We start from the raw sequence: 18,777 nt of genomic DNA on the forward strand, positions 1-18,777 counted from the left end.
CTCCCAGAACATGCTTTTAGGACACATCTATTGAAGATTTTGTGAGATGGGAAGGAATAAGAGGAAAGCAGAAGCAGAGGATGAGGACTTCGGCCAGTTCTAAGGATTTTTAGACTATGGAAATTAGCTGTGAATTTCTAAGTGATATTGGATTATTGGGTATAATTTGCAAGAAAGTTCGCAGCAGTGACTCCATTTTATGATCCAGACTCCACTTGTGCTATGATGACTACTCCATGAGTTTCCTGACATTCCAGGAGGGAGTCGTTTGCTGAGAAGGAGTGCCCTGAGGGTTGTGTAATCTCAACTCCTTTCCAGTATCAATGAGGCCTGAGCTGGACCTATGAGTTGAGAAGAAACTTTACCCTCCAGTCATAATTCGTAAAAAAGAACATGTGTAATTCTCTTATATTTTCTCTTTTTACCCTTCTTTAATGAAATACATTATGGTTTCTACCAGAATCTGCTCCCCAAGTTATCATTTCAAAACCCCATACAAATATCTTTATGTGTAACAGATTACCTGTGCCCCTTTGTATGAGAAATTCCTGAATATTGCTTAGAAAACTCAAATTTAGTGGTATTTTCTCTTGAAAATGTCTTTTTGAGAAGAAAGGTAAGGGTTAGTCAAGACTGTCATCTTAGATACTGTGCTGGCTATAGAAGTGAAAATATGAGATTTAAGTTTATTATCAGTTTCTCTTTTCTTAATTAATATACTTGATACAGTGGTGGTTATATATTTTGCTTAATAGATACAATATCTTAATTGTATTGATTCTTTTACAGTTATATAAGGGAAAGAATGATCCATTTATCAACATTATAAAATATGTTAATTTTTTAACTTAAAATTTCTATTTCATCAATTGATTTCAGTAACACATGAGAAACTATAATGCTACTATGATTACTGAGGTTCATAAATGTTTGTCCTACAAAAATCCAATTTTTATCAAAGCAAACAATAAAGCTGACTGCACAATAAACTATATTAGACTCCTTACAGTTCTAGTAAAATATGTTTTTAATATATGAAAATGATCTATAAGAAGTAGAACAATTTTAATTTTTCTCAGGAATTAATTTTCTCAGGGAAAAAGGAAACATTGCATGTTTTATTATAAGTCTGTGTTAAATGGAGTAAAATCTAATTTCATTGTAGGAAGCTGTATGTCACAATTCAGTCTACCTTTGAGTTTAGAAATGATGTTTAACCACCTGAATATAAATTGGGGGAATCTTTTTGCAGATTTGAAATAATTCAGTTAAATCAAAGAGAGTGAACCTGACTTACATTGAATCATTAAGTATTTAAAATGACCCACAGTCATCATCCCTCTGTCCTGAGAGGCAGTTGAGGTGAATGTGATCTGAGCAGCTGCCATTCAATCCGGCCGTCTCTCTTGTCTACTGGGAGGCTCTTTCTTGCCACGCTGGAGAACCAGTGTCATCATGAAGAGTTGGCCATGTCCACTCACTAGGTGGGATCCATGGACCTTGATAGCTGTAGTTGGAGAATAAAGGGAGGCTTGGAAGAGCTGTGGACCAATAGAAACACCACGAACAACTAGAGGGGGCTCTGACTTGGGGATAAGTTGAGGTGGCTCTTCTCCTGCCAGACCATGTTCTAAGTGCTCCAACTGTAGACGATATTCCTTATAACCCTATTTATGATCATTTAGTCCTTAGATGGTGGGGACAGGAGATGAGAAGACATGAATGAAGAAGTCAGGTATTATTCCCCTTTGTTTTGACACCAAAAACATGAATCCAAATAATTTTCTCTTTTTAAAGTATTTAAAAGCAAGATTTATTAGAGTCAGAGACCTCCAGCCAGAGTGGATGGAGGCAGGCTCCAAGAGAGGCACAACTCAAAGGGGCTGGTGGTACTGGGGTTTTTAAGAACAATTCTGGGAAAGAAAAAAAAAAATATCAGCTTGACATTCAGTTACAAGATGGGGAAAAATTCATCAGAAGACCTGATTTGCAATCTTACTTGCCCCATCTGGTTTGCTCACAAAACAAAAAAGCCATCCAGAAGGGTAGAATAGGTAACTCAGTTTTACAATAAACTGTGAGCTTAGGAGGATGGAATCACCTTGCTATTCTCATGGTCAAATTGTGAATTCCTAAGGAATGGGGCAGGTACTTTTGATCTTGCTAAAGGTAACTTTTTGGGAAAGGAAGCATTTGCACCCTAAATTTCCAAGAGGACCACCTTGACTGCCTGTTAACTAATCTAATACCTCACATTCCCTCCCCTAGAAGAATGGACCCTAACTTCTGTTAGGGGAACTGGGCGATGATTGTTTTGGTTGCTTCATGCTAATAAGGGATGGAGTCAAGACAGGTTCCAGCAGGAGGTGACTTCTTGAGGGGGACGCAGTGCCAGCATGCAGTGACTGCTTCCATCTGAGGTTTCATGTATGTGGCCATCTAGAATTTCACTGTTTCAAGTTTGGAGAAATGGAGCAGACTCATAGAATGGCAGATGTCCTAAATAGCACTCTGGCCTCAGAATCAGCCCTTAAGGCAGTCAGATCTGGCTGAAGAGCTCATGAGAGTTTTTTAGGCATGGAAAGCCAAGACACTGGCAAAAAAACAAAACAAAACAAAAAAAACACCTACATGAAAGATTTCTGCGAGTGAGATCCCAGGAGAAAGAATGGGCCATCAAAGAAGAAGGCACCTTTCTCTGAAGGGAGGAGAGAACTTCCACTTTGACTATGACCTTGTCTAAATAAGATTGGAGTTGGTGAACTCAAGAGGCTTCCATAGCCTTGGCAACTCATGACAAGAGCCTAGGGTGATTACTGAGGCCATAAACAAGAGTGTCAATTTGTTAAGTCAACAACAGGAGTCACTGTGCACTTACTCCTCATGTAGGATCTCTGTCCTTAATGTGCTGTACATTGTGATTTAATGCTATAACTAGTACTCAAACAGCATTTTTCACTTTGTGTTTCTGTGTGGGTGCAAACTCTTGAAATCTTTACTTAATATATGCTAAATCGATCTTCTGCATATAAAGATAATTGAAAATGAATCTTGATGTGAATGGAAGGGGAAGAGGAGCGGGAGTTGGGAGGGTTGAGGGTGGGAGGGAAGTTATGGGGGGATAAAGCCATTGTAATCCATAAGCTGTACTTTGGAAATTTATATTTATTAAATAAAAGTTTAAAAAAGCTCTCATTTTTGGATATACTATTATTACAGAAAAATACTATCTATCCATTCTATAAGGTCTAAAGATCAAACTGTACATCCTGGAGAATCCTTCAGAATAGAATCAGTTTCCCTTCTTGAAGAGAATAGAGAAATTGGGGAACAAGTCAGGCTTCCCAGATCACTTTCTGTCAATAAGTTAATGTCAAATGAAAAATTAACAAGCAATTTTAACTGTTAAATAACAACTTATGAAAACATTTACCAGAAGGTCCAATGACTTCTATAAATTTCAAGACAAGAGTACATCTGTTTGGAAACATTGCTTAAATATCTTACACAAGTGTAACTTGTTTGACCAGCAAACCCTAGTACGTACATGTCAATGGCTTAAACATTTTTAGTTTCTTTCTACCAAGAAGTTTAAAACTCTGATATAGAGTCTTATTGAGGTCATGTGAACCAAAAGGTTATCTTCTAATTTAGCAGTTTAAATTTATGTACAATCTTTTATCTATAAGTTAATTAAAATACAGCTCCTAATAAATTTTTCCATATAGACATACAATGCGTACACACTAAATGATTTTCTACAAATAAACATTGTTAGTGAAACATGTTACCATTTATTAAACATTACTTTCTACATAAGAAAAAATTATTGCACCAAGAATGGTTAAACTCTTGTTATCTCTGCTACTCAGGTGCCCGGAGGAAGTGAGTCAATGAGAAAACACTGCTTCCTCACTTCTTCAGGGACTGCCAGGAGGGCTTGTGCTTTCCTGGACTGGGCTGCAAAGGATGCACAGCCAGTAGGAGGCACTATGGACATCAGTCTGTTCTAATGGCCCTGGCCCTGGAATGGACCCTCCTGTCACTGGAGTGGGAAAAATGGGGGCCTGGGTTCAAGAGAAGCACCTACCCAATGGGCTTATGCCTGAGAATATCACATGACTATCTTGGGGTCTTTCCCTGAGGCTGGGGAGATGTGGGGAGAGGGTCTGCTAATTGAAAGGGCTATGTTTATCTTTTACTTGAGGTCCACACAGCGTGTTTTTTCTTTAAATTCTGCATGGATCTGTTTAGCTGAACCTTGCTGGCAAGCATATAGTGGAGCACGGTGTATGGGTGTATGTTTTTTACCTTTCACTGCTGCAACAACATACTTAGACTGGATGGCTTAAGCAACAAGCATGCATTTTTCTCAGTTCTGGTGGCTGCAAATCTGAGACTGGGGTCACAGCATGATCAGGTTCTTGGTGAGGGATCAGTTCGAGGTTTACAGAAGGCTGCCTCTCTGCATCTTCCATGGTGGAGTTCCATTTCTCTTCCTCAGTTTTTGAAGATACTAATCCCAGCATGAAGACTGTACTCTCATGGCCTTATTGTCCCCCCAAAGGCCCTGTCTCCAGATACAGTGGAACATAAAGTTTCAAAATCTGTATTTTAGATGGGACGTGCACATTTAGTCTCTAGCTGTATACGTGAACATTCAAGTGAACCCAAATCATTAGCTTTTTTTTTAAAGAATTTTATTTTTTATGTAACTTGTGAAGTAATGAGACATAATATAAAATACAGATATTATATCAACAGTTATATTTCCACCTAATTCCATGAGTAAAATTGTTTCAATTTACAGTATCATTTTTCACCCTTCACATATTGTGAACAAAGCATTTGTAATTAAGGAAAACATCTCCGGGCTACAGAGCTTTCATGAGGGACGTCTCTGTATCTTTCTTTCATTTTTATTCTTCATTAGTCTGAGGAGGTTATGAAGGGACTCAGTTCTATAGCTATGTCAAAAAGGAAACCAAAGATCATTGAGAACCAGTTCCTGCTATTCTAATTCTGTTCTGTTCTGTCTAGTGCTGTGACATTCGCGTGTTTAAATGAGGGACTGAAAAAGCAAAGTATTATATGAAAGGGGGACTCCAGCCAGGAACTGGCGACACGTGTTCCCTGAGGAAATGCCCCAGCCACAGCCATAATTCCTTGGGCAGGTGTACAGCTCTACAGCTGAACCTCTCAGGGACCCAGTGCCAGCCCTGCCTTTTAGGTACTATTTAAGCTTGGAGTATGTATTTAGCTTCTCTGGGCCTTGGTCTCATCTGTCAAGTGGAAATATAATACTTTCTTCCTGTGGTTGCTGAGATGATTAGCTGTCTCAGCAGATTTGGAGCTTAGCCTTCTGCCTTTACATAGTGAGCAGGCTGTGTGGGTTTGCCTTTATCCACCCCTTCCTCCTTGTCTTCACACATAGGCAGAAGATGCATGCTTGGATCAGAAACTCACTGTGTCAGAGTCTCTGAGCAGGTAGATGGTGGTGTGTGGCTAATGAGCTCTGTGATTATCATATTATTTACTAAATCGTCATCTCCGTTACAGTATTGTTCATTTGACCCACTGTGAAATCTTTATGTTGAAGCTTGTCGTTTTCTCTCATTGATGAATAAAAATTCTCACCCATGTGCAGTGGCCCTCTCCTGTAACACGTAATAATTCAGAAGCAAAGGGATCCACTCAAAAGAATGTATTAATTCTTAATTCTTAATTCTTAATTAATGCTAAAAATAGTATTAAGGATTGCTTCCAGGATGATTCAAGAGGCCATGTGGATGCAAACAGCTCCTCTGTAAGAGGAGTTGTAAACATGCCCTCAGCCATGATCCCAGCAAGAAACGGCTAAGGTGCCTGGCACAAAGGAATGCAGTCATTGCTCTTGTGGCATTTGGGAAGTGAAGTAACAGATGGAAGATTCTCTCTCTCTCTCTCTCCCTCTCCCTCTCCCTCTCCCCCTCCCTCCCTCCCTCCCTCCCTCCCTGTGTCTCTCTCTCTTCCTCCATTTCAAGTAGATAAAAAACATTTTAAAATAATTTAAACATTTTAATTTTTGTTGTTATAAAAACATACCATGTCCCCCAAATATTGTCAGTTTTGATGTTCCAGAAACAGGTGTAGTCATTGTACTGAAGGGGCAGAAATGAGTAATAGCTTTCTTACCTATTTTAAGGGTTAAGGCCAACACTCATGACAAAGGTTAAAAGGAGAGAAGAATGTAACAAGTATAATTAAAGTTTTCGGTGATACATGAGGCTTCAGATTGACAACCCAAAGATCCAGAGGATACTGCCCATACTTAGTCTTACATTTAATGAAGAATGGAAAGGCATGATCTAATGGTAGTAGACTGAAGGAGAAACTCAGCTAGGCCTGTCCATATTCTTCCTGGCCTCTCTGTGTGGCATTCCTTCCTCCCAGGGTTGGGGAAGTCTCCTCTGGAATGAGGTTTTTATGATTTACTATCTGACAAGGTAAGTCAGAGAATATCTTGGACCAGCTCTTTTTTAAGATTTATTTTATTTATTTGAAAGAGTTACACAGAGAGAGAAGGTGAAGCAGAGAGAGAGAGAAAAAGAGAAAGAGAGGGAGAGAGAGAAAGAGATGTCTTCCATTTGCTGGTTCACTACCCAATTGGCTGCAACAGCCAGAGCTGTGCCATTCTGAAGCCAGGAGCCAGGAGCTTACTCCAGGTCTCCCACGTGGGTTCAGGGGCTCAAGGACTTGGGCCATCTTCTACTGCTTTCCCAGACCATAGCAGAGAGCTGGATTGGAAGTAGAGCAGCCGGGACTCGAACCGGCACCCATATGGAATGCCGATACTGTGGGCGGTGGCTTTACCTGCTACACCATAGTGCCAGCCCCTGGACCAGCTCTTACACAAAAAGGCAGAAGAAGGTTAGAGTAATAATCTTAGGCTTCATTGTTTGCTCTTGGGAAAGAGGTTCTGCTTTCTTTGTCCTGCCTCGTGGAAGTGGAATTCTGGATTCCAAGACTTGCTTTGGGGGAGAATGAGCAGGGAGAGACAGGAGGAGGAGAAGGTTAGAGAGACCTTAGTTCTGTGGCTGCTTCTGAGGCTCTCCAGTGCCCTTTAGTTCAAAGGTGTCAAAGCACCTTATTTTGGGGTATGGTTTTCTAAGCCCCAATATTCCTTATCCTTTCACCCTAGATGATCTGTTTACCCTTGAGGGTCATGCACTTAGACGGACAGCCCATCACAGGTCACCCAGCACAGCCCAGCAAATCTTCAGGTAGTCTTAGTAAGTAGGGGCGGTTACTGAATTACCTCTCGGTTATTCTGGCATTTACTCCACATGACTCAATGTATTTGTGAGATTAGGTACTTATCCCTATAAACCATAGTTCAGTTTAGTCTTATTTCTTCAAACTGGTATGTGGGAAGCTGAGGGTGTGGGTGGGAATTTTGTTTTTCCTTTCGCTGAGCTTGGAGAAAAGCGTTTTCTTTCTTATATGGACATAGTGAATTTTTTGTGGCAAAGGGACATAGCAGAGAGGAGGTCTCCACCAGTTCCACATGAATCGGATCAAGGTATAAAGTTAAGGAGAGAATAGGCAGCTTGTTCTTCTTTAGTAAAATGGCATGGAGCACATTTTTTTTCTTTTCAAAGACAGTCTCTTCAATTCCTGCATCTCACATTCTGCTCTGTTGTATGTCTACCAGGTAAGCACTCCCACTGGGCTTAGGTGGGAAATGCTGTGGCAATCAAAACCCCCAGATGAACCTCCTTTGTGTCACTCTGTGACTTTCCCCAGGGTTTCACTCCCACAAGGCTCACATTTGCTTGAATAACTTCCACCCTCCCCTGGGCCAAAAGACATAGCCCAGACTCAGGGTGGCAGGCAGACAACTATAAAGGGAAAAAATAAAAATAAAAAAACTTCCTCTGCCCTCTGAAGGTTTGATAATGAGTTAATGAGTATATCGAATAAACTGACAGAAGATAGATTAACAGTCTAAAACCAGTTTAATTATGTGCATACACATGGGATCCCACAAATATGACTCAAAGGAGTACTAGATGATTGAAGTTTATATATAACATCCTGAGCTACATAAAGGAATAGCGATTTGAGGTCTATGGAATGAGGAGTGACTAGTCATAGGAGGGTAGGGGAGTTAATGAATAGTGAACAAAGGGTGTTTTTCTATGCAGATAAAGTCTCTTGTGTAACAAAATTTACCTCAATGCAGCCATCTTCTACATATGGATACTTGACCATGTGGATATTTTTTAAGGAATGTAAATTTATTTTACAAAAGAACAGCTTTTCTGAGCTATTCCTATGTCTTCAGTTGCTCAAAATAATCAGCTCAAAATATGCCAAGGAAATATATTTTGGGGTGCACATTCTTATATCCTACTGTTCTATTTTGGGGTGGTGTTTCCTGAGCTCCAACACCACATCTGAAATCCAGGCTCTCCTCAAAAAAAACAAAACAAAACAAAACAAAACAAAACAAAACAAAAAAAAAACAAAAAAAACTAAGGCGGGTCACTTAGTGGACATATTGCAAGGATCCTTCAGGCTCTAGGAAGAGACCAGAACCTCACGCCTCTCCAGTCTTGTGGAAAATCCCCAGCTGCTAGAATATAAATGGACGTACATCACAGATAGTGTGGCCCACAGCTACCCATCTTCTGTCGGTCGGCAAAGTGAAATGTCCCCTTTCTGGAGGTGATAAAATCGTGACACAGTCATGTATAACCTACACATGCTGCTGCTTGGACATGTTTCCCCGTGAAAAACTGTAAATGCAAGTCTTAAGGTGTTGAAGTGATATTTCCCTCAACTTTGCTTTTCTATCTGCCACAGTTTATGCTGGCACGGCACTTTATTTATGTCCTTACGGGTTAACTCCTCTGCAAGGTAGATGATGTAGATTCCAAATCACACGATGGTGAAGGAAGCACTGAGACATAATCATTCAATGAGTTTAGACCTATTTGTCTTAGGGTCAAAGCTTCTGTGTCTCAGTGGAGGTGTGCTGTCCAACTTGTTTGTGAGTTTTGAATGGAAAACAAGTTAAATGTCTACTTGGTTGTGCAAAATGCTGTGTGTGCACTTCCTGTGGTTGACTGTGAACCTCATGGCCCTTGGGATCATGCCTATGATCTCCATGGTCTATGTAGTCCCTCCTGCATTCATTCTAGGCTTTGTCATGTGGTCCTTTGGGTCACAGGGGTCATAAGCAAACATGACCAAGCCTTGATACCTGTGGCTCATGGGACCTTGTCCTTTTAAGATACTGTACGATGTGAAGAGTCTGGTCTAAGTTTTTTGATAGTGAAGGTCACACAGAGAAAAATCTCAAGCCACCCCAGGGATTCCAGCCCACTACAAAATGTGGGTGAGGAATGAGTCAGTGCCCAGTAAAAACTGCCAGCTAAAGAAGAAGTTATTCGGATGCTTGTTCGAAGATTAAGAGAGACTGCATTTGGGGAACTGCAATAGGGGAAGCATATGGTGTTCAACTCCAAATACAGTAAAGACAGCTATGGATTTATAGCCAGTAAGCAGAGTTGGGGGCTTAGTGGATGGAAAATTGCTAAGACAAGATGTCAAGGGCAGGGGGATCCTTCTTGCAGATAGGCTAAGGAACTTGTTAGATATCAGGGAAGATGAGATACCAAGATTAGGGGATTCTTGTAAAACTGACTTGGCTTGCTTGTTGTACTGAAATTGGTTTAGGTGGACTCTTTAAGGTAGGATGAGCTCTAAGGGTCAATGTAGAAGGTTAGTTGAGAAAAGGACACAGAGGAGTCTGGCTAGAATTTAGTCAAGGAGAGACTTTGTCCTCTGTGTAGGAGAGAAGAGTGAAATCTTTCTTTACCCATCACTAGGTTTACAGTTGAGGCCCCTAATAAAAAAAAAATTAACTATAGAAAAGCATACAAATCCATCTAATAAGTTTTGCATGACCTAGGAGCTTTCATAAGGAAATGAGGACCCAAACAAACAGGTTTACAGTTGAGGCCCCTAATAAAAAAAAATAACTATAAAAAAGCATACAAATCCATCTAATAAGTTTTGCATGACCTAGGAGCTTTCATAAGGAAATGAGGACCCAAACCCAAACAAATACATAGAGCTATGTATTTTTTTTTTTTGCTTTAGATTTGACAAAGTAGATGATTATGGAGATGTATGATTAGACAAATGGGGTGTGACCTAGTGGTGACTAACTGGTGGGATTTAACAAAGACTGTTCAGAGTCTCAATTATTCACCTGTGTCTGCAGAAACAAAGGTGCACCTTCCTTCCAGGTATAAGGAGGGCACCTCTCACATGAGCGTCTTATGATTTGTATCAGGGAGATGGACTTTCTTGCCTCTGCTGTTTTTTCAAATGCCACGATGCCATAATTCAGGTTTGCCTAGCCTGAATCCCATCACCTGTGATAGCCTGAAAGGTGTGTTTTGTGTTTTTACCACTGGGGAGTCCATGAACTCCTTAAGTAACTGTGAGAGATTTATGAACAAGAAGGGCTTTAATTTTGTAAGAATTTTGATCTCCCATTAATGTAATTATGTGCAAATAGGAACATAGCATTCTAGGGAATTTCCTATGCAGTGAGAAGATGCAAAGCATCCTATTTTGAGAATTACCTTTGTGATGGAAAACACTTGGGATACAAATTTTCAAAATTCATTCATAATAATTTCAAACTACTCTGTAGACCAGGAGGCCGATGCAAAGAAGCAAGATGGGTATGTATCAGCAATTTATTTTTGGCTGCGTCTTGCCTTTATGTTTATTCCCCTCTGTTTTGTATTTAATGATTTTTTGAATGGTGTGGTGCTTCAGACAGAGGACTGTTTAATAGTATTTAGGATTTTTGTTGATGAAATTTCTGTTCTGCAAGGCTAACAAGTTACAGTTCAGAATAAACCTTTGCCTGAGGTTGGATAAGAATGAGGGTTAATCCTTTCCCAGCATCTCCCTCTCTACCAGTATCCCTCCTGTATTTTTTCTTCTCCTTCCCAATTACTGTGTATTTGACTTTTGAGAATGACATCTGAAAGGTCATCTAATTTTATGTGTATTTCAGGGCAATGACTCACTGAATATGAGAGTTCATATTCTGGTCAAATCATCTCCCACTCTGTGGGAGATAGTCTTTTAGATAGCATGAGGAACATTCATGTATTTGCTAGTGGCATTTTTGGCCATCTCTTCTCTTGATATGGAAAGATAAAAGGAATGTTTAGCAGCAAACAATTAGTATGAGATGAAAGGCAATTAATCTGACTTCTCTCATGCACTTCCAAAATGCACTGGAGCTGTGCTTGTTTTCCACAGGGGAACCCAGAGGTCAGAAATTGGGCTGTAGCTTTTGGCAAATTACTTCTCTATGCAAGCAAATGAGGCACAGGGTTTAAAATGTCCTTGTGAGGAGGAGGAATGTAAGAGACAGCTGAGCTCAAAGGCTAGAGATGACATTACCATTGATGGAAGGTGAGCCAGGCAGCAGCTTCATCCCTAATACAACTCAATCTTCTCATTGAACTGTAAGAGTTTGTATGTGTTAGGTTATTGTATTTTCGAGGTTAAAAATGTTATTTACTTATTGATTTTTACTGAAATTCAAAAAACTCAGTTAATTCACACCTAGTTACTCCTCCATACTAAAGTCTGGCAATCCTCTGCTGGCCATGATTCACCACTATTCTAAGTGTTTTATATACACTGCATTTAAAGTATTTCATTATTCCTTTTCATTTACTTGAAAGGCAGACAGAGATCTTCCAAATGCTAGTCCCTACACCCCTCAAATACCCACACCAGCAAGGACTGAGCCAGGCTGGAGACAGGAGCCCAGAACTCTACCCGAGTCTCTCACAGAAGTGGCAAGAGCCCAAGCACTTGAGCCAATATCTGCTACTTCCTAGGCTGCATTATCAGGAAGTTGGATTGGAAGCTGGGATGCTTGGACTCATAGAGGCACTTCCAGTATGAGATTCAGGAAACCCAAGCAATGGCTTAACCTGCTGTGCCTCAATATCTGCCCCCTTTATACACTGTGTTTGGAATGGTAATTAGCAGTCTTCCTCTCTTTATGCAAACTGGTTAGTCATTTCAAGAGACACACTGAATTTAATGTTAACTTATAAATGCATGAGGTTCTTGAGTCCCTCATATTACTCTTGATGAAAATTAATCAGTCCATTTGATGTGTTTAAATTGGAAAAAGTATAAGAAAATGTATAGACTACTGATGCCCCCTGATTTTATTGGTTTAAAAGTTGTCAGAAGCAAAATGGAGCCTCTTGTATCACACTCTAACAAACAAACAAATAAATAAGTAAGTAAATAAAACAAACCAGGAGATTATGAGCAGGTACAGAGAGAGAGAGAGAGAGACCCCTTTCAGAGATTTCTTTCTTTAATGTACATGTCTCTTTAAAAGGATCACTTTTCAGCACTTTTCCTATGTCGGCAGTTTTTCAAAATTACACTTACAAGAAAGAGGCATATTTTGGTGTATTATGTTTGGTTTTCTACAGTCTGTTTGGAGTGGCATGTCCTAAACCCTATCAGATCCATAGTACAGATGCAGAAGACTTGAATATTTTTGATTAATCCAAACTCAGAAAGCGCAAAAGATAAAAGGATTTTGTCTGAGTTCTTAGGAGTTGCATGCCAGGAGACGGTAGTTCAGGCAGACCCAACGAGGGCATGAGAAGTGGGAGCTTATACAGGCTCTTGGATGTTGAGGAGGAACAGGAGCTACATGACAAAGAAACGTGAAGAAAAGGATGTGTGATCAGAACAGAAATGCACAAAGAATGAGAGTCTTAACACCTGATGATATGAATCTTGAGCCTGTGGTCACAGACAGTCCAGGTCAAAGGGTGTAGGTAACCAAAGTTCAATTACAGGGAGCAGCTGGCAACATGCGTAAGTCCTGCTTCCTAATGGTCTCCTGATCCCATTGTGAAAATCTCATTTAACATTGCTTTTGTTGTAATTTCCTTGTATTTTCACAGTATAAAACACGTCTACTGTGCCTGGAAGCCCTCAAGAGAAATGTTGCTAATTCCTACTACTACACTTCTGATTTCTCAGAGAGCTGCATGAAGTCAATCAGTCTCAAAGTGTCTAACTGATGTTTTCATCAATAGCCTCAGAAGTGGAAAGGGAGGCTGTGAAAGTAGATATGAGGTCCTTTACACATAATCAGAATCCCTCACTTCCATTTCACTTCATAAATTCTTTGTAAATGACGAAGATTCAAGGCAGAGTGATGCCTAGAAGTGCAGTAAGGGGTAAAAGCCTGCTTTGCACACGTTTATCCTTTCTCTGGAACGGAAGTTAAGGGATGTGTTACTTAAGTAAAATCCTAAAGCTCTAGAAGTTTCAGAACATTTGAATGAATGAAGACCTGAAACCAAAAGGATTTAAAGAATAAGAGTGGGAATAAGAGAGGGAAGAGATGTGCAATTCGGGACATGCTCAAGCTGACTTACCTCAAACGGTAGAGTTAGAAACATACCAGGGGATTCCAATTCAATCCCATCAAGGTGGCATGTACCAATGCCATCTCACTAGTCCCAGTGATCAATTTCTGTTCACAATTGATCACAATGATAGGACTAAGAACCAAAGGGATCACATCAATAAGAATAGTGTCTGCAAATAGTAGCTGATAGAATCAAAAAGGGAGAGAATGATCCAACATGGGAAGTGAGATACACAGCAGACCCATAGAATGGCAGATGTCCTAAGCAGCACTCTGGCCTCAGAATCAGCCCTTAAGGCATGCGGATCCGGCTGAAAAGCCCATGAGAGTATTTCAGGCATGGAAAGCCAAGACACTCTGGGGGGAAAAAAAAACCCTAAATGAAAGATCTCCGCGAGTGAGATCCCAGTGGAAAGAACGGGTCATCAAAGAAGGAGGTACCTTTCTCTGAAGGAAGGAGAGAACTTCCACTTTGACCATGGCCTTGTCTAAAAATTATCAGAGTCAGTGAACTCAGGGGGCTTCCATAGCCTTGGCAGCTCATGACAAGAGCCTAGGGTGATTACTGATGCCATAAACAAGAGTGTCAATTTGCTACGTCAACAACAGGAGTCACTGTGCACTTACTCCTCATGTAGGATCTCTGTCCTTAGTGTGCTGTACATTGAGATTTAATGCTATAACTAGTACTCAAACAGTATTTTTCACTTTATGTTTCTGTGTGGGAGCAAACTGTTGAAATCTTTACTTAATGTCTGCTAAACTGATCTTCTGTATATAAAGAGAATCGAAAATGTATCTTGATGTGAATGGAAGGGGAGAGGGAGTGGGAAAGGGGAGGGTTGCGGGTGGGAGGGACGTTATGGGGGGGAAGCCATTGTAATCCATAAGCTGTACTTTGGAAATTTATATTCATTAAATAAAAGTAAAAAAAATAAAAATAAAAAAAGAAATCAGATATATAATTGCATATGGATTTTTTTAAAAAAATTATTTCTAGAGTTGTTGCAAACAAGAACAACTTGGAAATCATCCTTCACATTTTCTTTTTCTTTTTTTTTTAAGATTTTTATTTATTTATTTGACAGGCAGAGTTACAGACAGTGAGATAGAGAGAAAGGTCTTCCTTCCGTTGGTTCACTCTCCAAATGGCTTCAACGGCCGGAGCCGTACCAATCCGAAGCCAGGAGCCAGGTGCTTCTCCTGGTCTCCCATGGGGTGCAGGGCCCATGCACTTGGGCCATCCTCCACTGCCTTCCCGGGCCGCAGCAGAGAGCTGGCCTGGAAGAGGAGCAGCCGGGACTAGAACCGGCACCCATATGGGATGCCGATGCTTCGGGCCAGGGCTTTAACCCACTGAACCACAGCGCCAGCCCCAATCCTTCACATTTTCTAAGACGATTGAAATGTATCCAGCCCTGGACTTCCAGGATTATGATGCTGGTTTGATAAGGAGCTAAGCTGGACCTTGAAGCCTGTGGCCAGTAGCAGCAACTGCTGTATAGTCAGGTAGGTGGACCTTGCCATGTCCAAAAAATGCAAAGAAAAATGCTCCAATGACTCAAATTAATAGAAACAGTGGTAGGTTGGCACAATTTTCATTAGGTACAAGAGGCAAATTGTGCCACAGAATAAACACCAATTAATACACTGAATACATTTAAATGTATAGTTTTAAATCAGCTAACAAGTTATTTTATACCAGCTGCATAGACAACATAAAACTTTGGTACAATAATTAGCCGTGTGAGACATCATTGCCCATTTGACTTATAGGACTGTTCCTAGGGACTTAGAATGACATATTCCACTTATTGGTTTTATAGCCAAGCAGGCTTATTCTTCACCTACAAAATAAGATGAACGATAGTACCTAATTTGAAAGATTCCACTGAGGTGTAAAGCAAATTATAGGTGTGTATATGTATTTAATTGTGTTTATACCTATTATGCTTAGACTGACCTTGGTCCTAGTGAACATTTTTTGCTGTCTCCCAGAGAAAGGAAGGAGGGAGAAGGTTGGGAGAGGAAGTGTTTCAGACCCTGTGTTGATTTGACATTTGTAAGATGAAACATTTTATCTGTCCTACTGGACCTAATGTGAAACAATTGTCGTGAAACACTATGTTCAGTGGAATCAATGATGGCAAATTTGCCACTCCTTTTTTTTCCTTCACTTTTGCTCCTTATCAGATATGTGAGGAACCAGACATCAGAGATGCTGGAATTTATGCTTCATAAAAAGCAATAGCAAAAGTTGTAGCTGTTTGATGTGTTCAAACTGATCAAGTTGTTGGGAGAGACCACGTTGTCTAACCATAGGTCTGTAGTCCAGCAGGAAGAGCTAAGATTCGACCTGTTTGCTGTGCTCTCTGTCCTGCTTCCCCCTCAACACTGCCTGAATTGGTGACTTGGGAGAGCAATAGTTCATCTTCATGCTTGCTATTTCATGTTAGGGAGACAGTGTGGGAGGACATGTGGAGGGGAGCACCCTTCCAGGTTTTGATTGGACTGTGAATTAAGTCGATATAAGACAGATTAACAAGAGGGGGCCAGTGTTATGGTGTAATGAATTAAACTGCCACCTGCCTTGGCAGCATCCCATATGGGTGCTGGTTCATGTCTTGGCTGCTCTGCTACCAATCCAGCTCCCTGATAAATGCACCTGCGAAAGCAGCAGAAGATGGCCCAAGTCCTTGGGCCCCTGCACCTATGTGGGAGACCTGTGTGAAGTTCCTGGCTTCTAGCTTTTGCCTGGCCCAGCCCTGGCTGTTGTGGCCATTTGGGTAGTGAACCAGCAGCTAGAAGATCTCTCTGTCTCTCCTCTCACTCCCTGTAACTCTGCCTTTCAAATAAATTAAAATAGAAGAACAAAAATCTAAAAAAAAAAAAAAGATTAACAAGAAAAAAGGTATACAAATGCATTACATGCATAGGAGAATCACATAAAAGAAACATGGATTTTCCCAAACCCAGTGAGGTCTGGAAGCTTAAATACTCAATTTGTAGGGGAGAGAGAAGGGGGTGTAGGCAAGTTAGGAGAGACAAATGGTTTGGGAACAGAAGAATAGACTCTAATAATAGATGATGGCCTATGACATAGCATCCAGCATGTTGTCCACATCCAGCAGAATTGCTGGGATCTGAGTTGCCCTTCCCTGGCTGATGAGATTCCCAGGGAGGGAGTCTATGAAAATTGAGTTATTTTTAAAGGATCTGTCCTTAGGCAGATAAGGGGAGCTCAGAGGAAAAATTGGCTTGAATCTGCTCCCAGAGCCCATAGTTCAAAATAATCACCACACCAAGCTGATATAAGTTGATGTGGCATTTCTTGTATTTCTTCACATGGAAAGATATGAAGTTCCACAGATTTGAGTGAGAATTTTATTGAATTATGTGGCCTCACCCTTCCATCCTGATACGTAATATGAGAACAATAAGATGGAGAATAGTACAAATTATAGCCCCAAACTCTGTTAGATCACTGATTAAATAATTATTCTGCATACATCCTAATTCTCTTGTTTACAAATGAGTTGGTCATGTTGACTATTTTAATCACTTTCAGGTTTATTTCCCAAGACAAGGCAAAGTAAAGTTCCTCAGAACTCATAGTTGCTGAACAACTATAAGTATGCTTCAAAAGGTTCCTAGACAATAGAATTAAAAGATATATTTATTGTGGCACAAAAAAAGTTAAAATTTTTGCATGTGAGGTATCTTCAAAAAGATGAATAGTGTTTATAATACACAAAAACTGCTTGGATTTTAAAGCATTTCTTATGCCAAAATTAGCTTATCTTTTATTCCATGTCCCATGAACTTTTTGAAGTACCCCGATACGAATTTAATTCATCTGAATTCCCAAAGGAAGTCAGCATCAGTACTACACTGCACCAACCTGGAGGGGTTAGAAATCCTACAAATGTTTCCACATACATCATAGTCGTTAGCATTTCAATAGATAAAATAAAATCAAAAGTTTGAATTTAGGGGAATATTTGATAAATGTTGATTCTTTAAAAATGAGCATAATCTTAGTAGTAATAATCTTAGTAGTAATACTATAAATAGTTTAATCTTAGTAGTAATAGTATAAAGTTTAGTATGACCTTTGCAATGGCTGGCTTTGTACACCTAAATATTCCCAGATTTTAATTTTATTTATTTAAAATTTATTTATTAATTATTTATTATTTAAAACTATTTATTAATTTATTTAAAATGAAGAGAGACAGAGACAGACAAAGACAAAGAGGTCTCTGATTCACTAGTTCACTCCCCAAATGCCTGCAGCCGCTGGGGCTGGGACATGCCAAAGCCAGGGGCTTGGAGTTCATTCAAGATCTCTCATATGAGTGGCAGGGACCATCCACTTGTGACATTACCTGCTGCCTCCCAAGTGGTGTCCATTAGCAGGAAGCTGGAAGCAGAAGTGGAGCCAGAACTGAAACCCATGATTTGAGATGTGAGTGTCCCAAGTGGCATTTTATCTATTTTGCCAATTGGTGCCCTGCTTTGCATATTTCTAATCACAAAAATATGCCTGAATTTGGTAGAATAATTTTAAATACTTCTTTCTCTAATATTCAAGGATCATGAAATTGTTCAGAAATCATGTGTCTTATTCCTAAAAGTTTTACCTAACTTATTAATAGATATGCACTTGGGTCTAAGGGATGAAAAATTACTCTATCTATTTGAATATAATGATTTCTAGGGGTTTTCAGAAAATAGGTTTCTCAGTTATCTTAGAAAGCAAATGATAGTGGACAGTCATTCATAATTGCTCTTATGTAACCATGTTCATTTCTTCAAGCTTCCACAGCAGTTATCTAAGATCTTTTAACATTATAAAGTAGTACTAATTTATATGCTTGGACTTACAGCTAATTGTATTGTGATAAATTATCATGTCGTTATTATAATACCAATAATGGTTGGTTATGCAGTCAATGTTGAATTCAGCCATTTAACACTGATGCCTTGGAACCTTATGAAAATGACTAGTGAATTAGTACTATCAATTACTTAATAATTTTCCTAAAATTTAAACTTAAGAATGGCAACCCACACAAACCCGCTGGGGTCTCCCACTTGCTCTAATATTGAATTGTCAATTGTCATGTTGACTTTCTTTCTAAGCCCTCTACATTTTATTATGCATAAGATCAGCCTACAATTTTTTTTAAAAAAAAGGTGAATTAGTCACAGTTCATATTATGGCCAGCAAGACAATGAAAGCCTCAGGCTGAGCCCTTTGACCAAAGAGCAGTGCCACT

General features: G+C 39.8%; 1 protein-coding gene across 1 annotated transcript in view; it reads left to right on the forward strand.

Annotated features, from left to right (window-relative positions):
• GABRG3 (gamma-aminobutyric acid type A receptor subunit gamma3) overlaps positions 1-18,777 on the forward strand; it is a 666,707-nt gene that overhangs the window by 267,648 nt on the left and 380,282 nt on the right. The window lies entirely within an intron of this gene.

The sequence above is a fragment of the Oryctolagus cuniculus genome, chromosome 12 (genome assembly GCF_964237555.1).
Source record: "Oryctolagus cuniculus chromosome 12, mOryCun1.1, whole genome shotgun sequence".
Lineage (NCBI taxonomy): Eukaryota > Metazoa > Chordata > Mammalia > Lagomorpha > Leporidae > Oryctolagus > Oryctolagus cuniculus.